This window comes from Tiliqua scincoides, chromosome 6, assembly GCF_035046505.1.
Source record: "Tiliqua scincoides isolate rTilSci1 chromosome 6, rTilSci1.hap2, whole genome shotgun sequence".
NCBI lineage: Eukaryota > Metazoa > Chordata > Lepidosauria > Squamata > Scincidae > Tiliqua > Tiliqua scincoides.
The window spans coordinates 69995375-70001867 of NC_089826.1; the positions used below are offsets into that span (position 1 = coordinate 69995375).

Sequence of the window (6493 nt, forward strand, 5' to 3'; positions counted from 1 at the left end):
GCCCATCATGCAGGTGACTCACTGAGCTCTAGTGATGCCTCTGACTAGGATTACTGCAAGTTTGGTCTGTATCTTGGCAGTGATTTTCATGTGCCTCAGCACATTGTTATTAAGCATACCTCTTAGGTATGCGAGGGAGAAGCACATCTTCAAAGATTTGGTTCTAAAGCAGAGGTTCTTAACATTATGTGCCTCAGGTACCTCAAAGAAAATTTCAAATTGCTCACACATACCCCTCAAAAAATATTTACGGTATATATTTTATTCCTTTATTGTCGTTCCATTGTTGTTATTTGCTCTTTTTCTTAAACTGCATTGAACATATGTGGCAAAATGTGGAACTTCAAAAAAAATTTTAAAATGACAATCATAAGAAAAACATGTATATCAAGGCAATGGTTTATATTCATCCTTGGAGCACCTCACACATACCCCTGAACCCCATTCACCACTATAGCGGTGCAGGCCTTGTTCGAAATGTAAATATACCCAGAGAAACACACGCATATTGTCAATGGTGACCAATAAAAGGGCATTTTTGTATGCACAATGTTATCAGTGTTTTGTTAGCTATACAAACATGGGAGTGGTAAGAGCGATTCTTAGTATTTGGTCAGGAATTAAACAAGCCTGCAAGGGGTTTTAAGGTAGTGACCTACCCATAGCTTATCTTAGTATCCATAACAACCATAACAATTATACAAATGTTCTGTATTGTGAGAGAATGATAGATGAGCTATTCTGCTGCTGGAATGCGCTAATGAATCAATCATCAATGAATTGGAGGTTTTGTAACAATCAGCTTCTATTCTGTCATTCTTAGCTCTGCCGTCCTGCTGAAGTCATAAAGCAATCGAGCCATAAAACTGAATATAAAATGGTCTGGCAGTTTCAAAATGCTTCAAACTAAACAGACAGAAAAATCTAATCTTCTTGTGGAAGGAGTCATTTAACTACCCTCCTATTGGCCTCTCCTGTAGTAACTCCCAAAGCTGGTGTACACTGCTTTGCTTCACAATACACACTAGTGACCCACAATAAATATATTCATTCATTCATTCATTCATTCATGTGTCCTCTTGTGAGCCCAAAGAACAAAAGAAGATGCCTATAGCATCCCTGCATGATTTACTACTCTGTTCTTGCCTAGTTCCAAATAGTATTCTCAATGGGGAGGTAATTCTGCCTTGTGTCTGCATTGGGAGTGATTGGACCATTCAATTGTTCCCAAAACTGATGTGGAGCTGAATTATTTGCCCTCAGAGAAGGCTGCCTATTGCATCTCTGCATGAATTCCTGCTCTGAATGTGCTTCCTGCCGATCAGAAGGCATGCCCAAAACAGTCATGTAAACAGAGGCTGGGCTCCTCTAAGTGCAGGTCATTTTGATCCTTTTAAGTTCTTAAAGTAAACCCAGAGCAGGGAACCGAGAAATGCCTGCAATTATAATGGGGGGGGGGGGGAAGGGAATGTGTCTCAGCTGTCTGATGTTGACTTCCATCAGAAGTCTGGGGAAACAGAACAGTGGTAGGAAATAATAGAGCTATAACTGTTCATTGCTTTGTGGAAGTCACTTTGCCAACCCATTTTTCAAATAGCTTAGGACACATGATCACTACTGCATTTGTTTCTGTCAAGATGGAGCTTTTACGTGGCTTGCCCAGGCTGCACAACTACATTTATAACACAGTATGTCTTAATGAATGAGTAATGAGAGTTCTCACATATGTTTTCCTCTAAGACTAAATAGTACAGCATTGATATGTGACTGCCCTTCTGCTAAGATGTAGTACTTTTCTGCAGCCACATGAGGGTATGCATGCCAGTATATTAATAAATACATTGAAATGACCTCTGACAGTCTAGGTGTACCTTCTCTGAAATTCAGGATGGCTGCATTCTTGCAGTACTAATGCTTTTAGCCTAATGCTCAAAGTAAGCCACAATGAAACAGCCAACTTTATGCAAAACTATTATTAGAATTTATCAAAGGAAAAAAACACAGCTTTCCTACACCTGATGAGTCTACAAATCCTCCCGGCCTTCTGACAATTGTCTTATTTATTCCTAGTTAGCAACTGTTACCCTGCACATGCCCGATCTCATCTGATCTTCGAAGCTAAGCAGGGTCAGGCCTGGTTAGTACTTGGAAGGGAGACTGCCTGGGAATACCGGGTGCTGTAGGCTTATACCATAGTCTTTCAAGACTGAAGGTTGCCAAGCATTCTTGCAGTTCAGAACCCAGCTTTGGAGAAAAAATAAAAATAAAAAAAAAGTGGCCAGAAGTATTTGTAAGACATAAACAATAGGAAGGGTTAGTCATCCACCAGTTTTGCTCTGCAAAGTCCTTCCATATTTGCCCTCCTCAGGCCCCTGGTGCTACCCCATGCATGGGGCTGAGGACATTTCAGCTGATCTGGTTTGGTCACAGGAATCCTGTATTTGCCTTGTGGCTGAGAGGCTGCAAGTCTCACGGAGTCCTAGGGCAGCTCACCATTTCAGTCCTCCCTCCACCCCATTTCTGCTGCCCATAGCGTGCATTTCATTAGCAATTTATAGGCTCTCTGCAACACTATTATGTTCCTGTATTCCAGGCACACATGCAAAATGTGGGAGAAGAGAACCCAGTTTCTGGGAATCTGATCTGTTGAAAGCTTTCTTTTTCCTTTTTTTCCTGCATATTTTTTTTTCTGCACTGATGTAATTTGAATTGCAGCACAATAAGCAAATTTTATTTTTTTAGCCTTTGACAGCACTGAGTTAAAAAAACAAACAAACCAGGATTTACTTGACATATGGATGCCTGCCAAAAAAAAAAAAATGGTTCCAGTAGAGCCGGGCTGGCTGATGCAAATGTACCCTGCCAGCCAGAGACATAGATGGAGCCCAGAACTGTTACCCTGCGCATGCCCGATCTCTTCTGATCTCGGAAGCTAAGCAGGGTCAGGCCTGGTTAGTGCTTGGATGGGAGACCACCTGGGAATACTGGGTGCTGTAGGCTTATACCATAGTTTTTCGAGACTGAAGGTTGCCAACCAGAACTAGTAGTATAGCCAGAGGGAGGGCGGCATGGTAATTATAGCAGGTGCCACAAGGACACATGTAAGCAGCTCTTCCCAGTAGCTGTTGGAGCTATTTGGGGCAGCAATGACAATGAGCAGGTGGCACCTGCTTTCTTTGTCCCACCTGCTATACTTATCACTCCGCCCTCCCTCTGGCTATGCTGCTGACCAGAATGTTCAGCGTCTTATTCTGTAGCTAAGGAAAGCTGTACCCACTATAGATAGGTTTATCTTCTGCTCAAGATGGAAGTGTAGTAGCCTCTTCATATGGTCAGCTTTTAATGGGACAATACTGCTGAAGGTAAATCAAAGTAGAAGAGGTTATTAGCAGGTGCAGCTTCTCTTGCCTCTGCCTCACAAGCTTCAACCACCTGTTTCCCTGTTTCCATCTGTATTCCTGGCTGGCAATGAATATTGAATGGAGTCATATTTTTTAGATGAGCGAAGGCTCAAGGGCTAGTAGCATTGACTCTACCACAATCCCAATATCTTTTTCCTGGTTCATCACTGATGATTTTAATACTTGATATTTAATAACTGACATTGGATAGTACATATTTGACAGTTGACAGGTCAAAGCATTTGATATTTCACAGTCATTGATTGGTATGTTCAGTATTATAGTATGTGATGGTCTACACCAGTGGTTCCCCATCTGGGGGGTCATAACCTCAGGTACTGCATTCGATCGTTGGGGAGGGTGGCAACCCAGCAGAGACGCATAGGTGACACCTGTCACTTCCATGTTCTCCTTGCTACAGCTAATTACAGGGAGGTAAGAGGAATTTTTACAGGTCTTCTTACTTACTTGGGTTCTTCCGGTTGTCCAGCAGCGGCAGTGTCAGGGAGAACCCAGGAATGATGTATGCTGTTGCCTACGTGTCCTCCACTGGGTCCCAACCTTATCTTAAAGGGACAGGAGATTGGGAACCACTGGTCTACACAATATTTAGCATTTGATTCTATTTGATTGTTGACATGTAATGGTGTAATGGAAGATCAGAAGATCATCAGGTGGATGATGTGGTGTTGACAGCGATTCCCTGTTTTGACAGCTGTTTGACAGCTCTGGGAAGGGCAGGGCTGGCTCCACAGCTGTAATCAATCAAGGCCAATGGAGACCTGGATGGACACCTGAGCTTCATTGGACCTTGATGGGACTTTGCATGGACTCATGGACTGAAGAGATAGCTCAGCTGAGCCTAACTTGGACTTAACAAGGTAGCTCACAGCTGAGCTGAATTTGGACTTAACAAGGGGCTGCAGGATAAAAGGCAGCTTCAGAAGGAGCCAAGTGCTGGCCAAGCAGGACGCTGACCCAGCCGGAAGCCGGACGCTGACCAAGAGGGCTATCTGACCCAGACCTACAGGAAGAGAGGACTGCCAGGACCCTGCTGGAGGAGACACACTGCTGGAGAGGAGGAACTCTACTGCAGAAGACTGGACTGTGTTTTGGAGACGGATTGGACTTGGAGGCTTCAGACGTTACCCCCGGAGTTAAGTGGAGTTTTGGGGAGGGAAAGCCTCTGGACAAGGGGACTTGCAGGGAGTGGCTGTGTTTGTAGCAATAAATTCTTGTTATTTGCTATAGATAAGGAGTTCTGTGTTCATTCCATTGCACACTGCAGCTGTTGTTCCTGGAAAAGGAGGGTGTTAATTAGCCAAAAAGCGGGCATTAAAAGGGAGTTGGGATATTTGGACGGGACAAATTGCCGTGGTCGGCAGGAGTCGAGAATTTGGCAGAACAAATGGATATAATATTTGACAGGTGACGTGCAATTGCATTTTGACTGCACATGCCTGATCTCATCTGATCTCAGAAGCTAAGCAGGGTCAGGTCTGGTTAGTACTTGGATGGGAGACTGCCTGGGAATACCAGATGCTGTAGGCTTATATACCATAGTCTTTCGAGACTGAAGGTTGCCAACCATTCTGATAGATTTACACAGTGGTATTTTGTACTTGGAAATATTTAAGAAATGATAACTTATGAGATGTTAATTTTGATGCCTGCCAAAACAATCTAGAAATGCCAACAATTCTAAAAGGCTTGCATTTTGAATTTTAAAATTTCATGCTAAGTTTTCAATTCCAATTCTGAACACAATATTTTTACATCACTGATTGCAAGGCAAAATTGGAAATGGCAGCATCTTTCAAATAAATATTTGCAAACATTTGCTGTTGCTGTACTTTATGCTCATGTGGGATTTTCATCCTCCACAATTTCAGCCCACTTTTTCTTTTCTTTTTTGTCTTTGTTCCTTATTTCTTTGCCACCCACACAGGCAGCAGGGAGCATTTTCCCCATATGTGCAATATCTCTCTTCACAGCACATTTGAAAGTTCTGATGTACAGCAAATGACAGAATTATGTCAAAATGCACTTTGGCTTTTGTTTCTACCAGGACCAAATTACACTCATTTTGAATTACCTGATTAGGCAAGTTCTTTTCACAAAGCATTGAAGACTTTTCTTATTATGATTATCCATAATAATTAGGCCTTTCTTCAAGGAAAGTCTATAAATAATTCAGTTGAATTAATTAGCAGATGGAAACAGTAAATTCATCATTCATGTCACAGTTTAGTAAGTTATGGGCTCCTGTAGGTTCTCCTTAAGAGAATAAGGTATGAGTAAGCCAACATAATCAATAAAGATCCCTCAAAATTTGCTTCACTGATAATAAACAAATTGAAGGGGGGGGGGAAACAATACACACCTTGCTCTTCTTTCTTATATTTGACTCAGCAATACTAACCAATTGCCCTTGGCAAGCAATATATTGAGAAATAGAATAGTGGAACTGAAAAAAGGTGGGGTGGGGGGAAGATCTATTGTAGGGGTGACCAAACTTGCTTAACGTAAGAGCCATGTACGATAAACTTGTCTGAGAGCTGCAAGAAGTATTTAAATTCTTAACAGGGCAATCCAAGCTTGCCCCTGAGCTGGGACAAGCCCCTTGTGCTATCTCCTCTCCTGAGCATCATGAATATGCTGTAAAGCCCATTCACAGTTACTGAAGAGTCAGCTAGAACAGTGCAAGGAAATTTACGCCCTAAATTTACTCACTGTGAATGTTAAGCTTCTGTTTTAATCCAGTGGCCTCTCCGTTAATACCTGGTAAATAATTTTAAGCTTTGAAAATTTATTTACTCATTTATATTATACTGTGATGCAAAAAGGAACTCAGCCAACATATTTTAACAAACCATGCATTATATGTCAGAGAACTGCGTGTGGCTCCTGAGCCATGGTTTGGCCACCCTGAATCTATTGTCTTCCATTTTTACTCCCCATCTTTCTCAGATAATGGTTCTTTTTGGTTTTACTTATCCAGAGCTTACTGGACATCAGTACGTTAATGTTGATCCATACTTGCCTATTCGCAGCATGTTGACTGAGGCAAGACCTAGGCATGATGGAAGACA

General features: G+C 42.1%; 1 pseudogene; it reads left to right on the top strand.

Moving 5' to 3' along the window:
- Nucleotides 1–2883: 2883 nt before the first annotated feature.
- LOC136656174 (5S ribosomal RNA) lies at nt 2884–3000 on the top strand (annotated as a pseudogene).
- Nucleotides 3001–6493: the final 3493 nt, after the last annotated feature.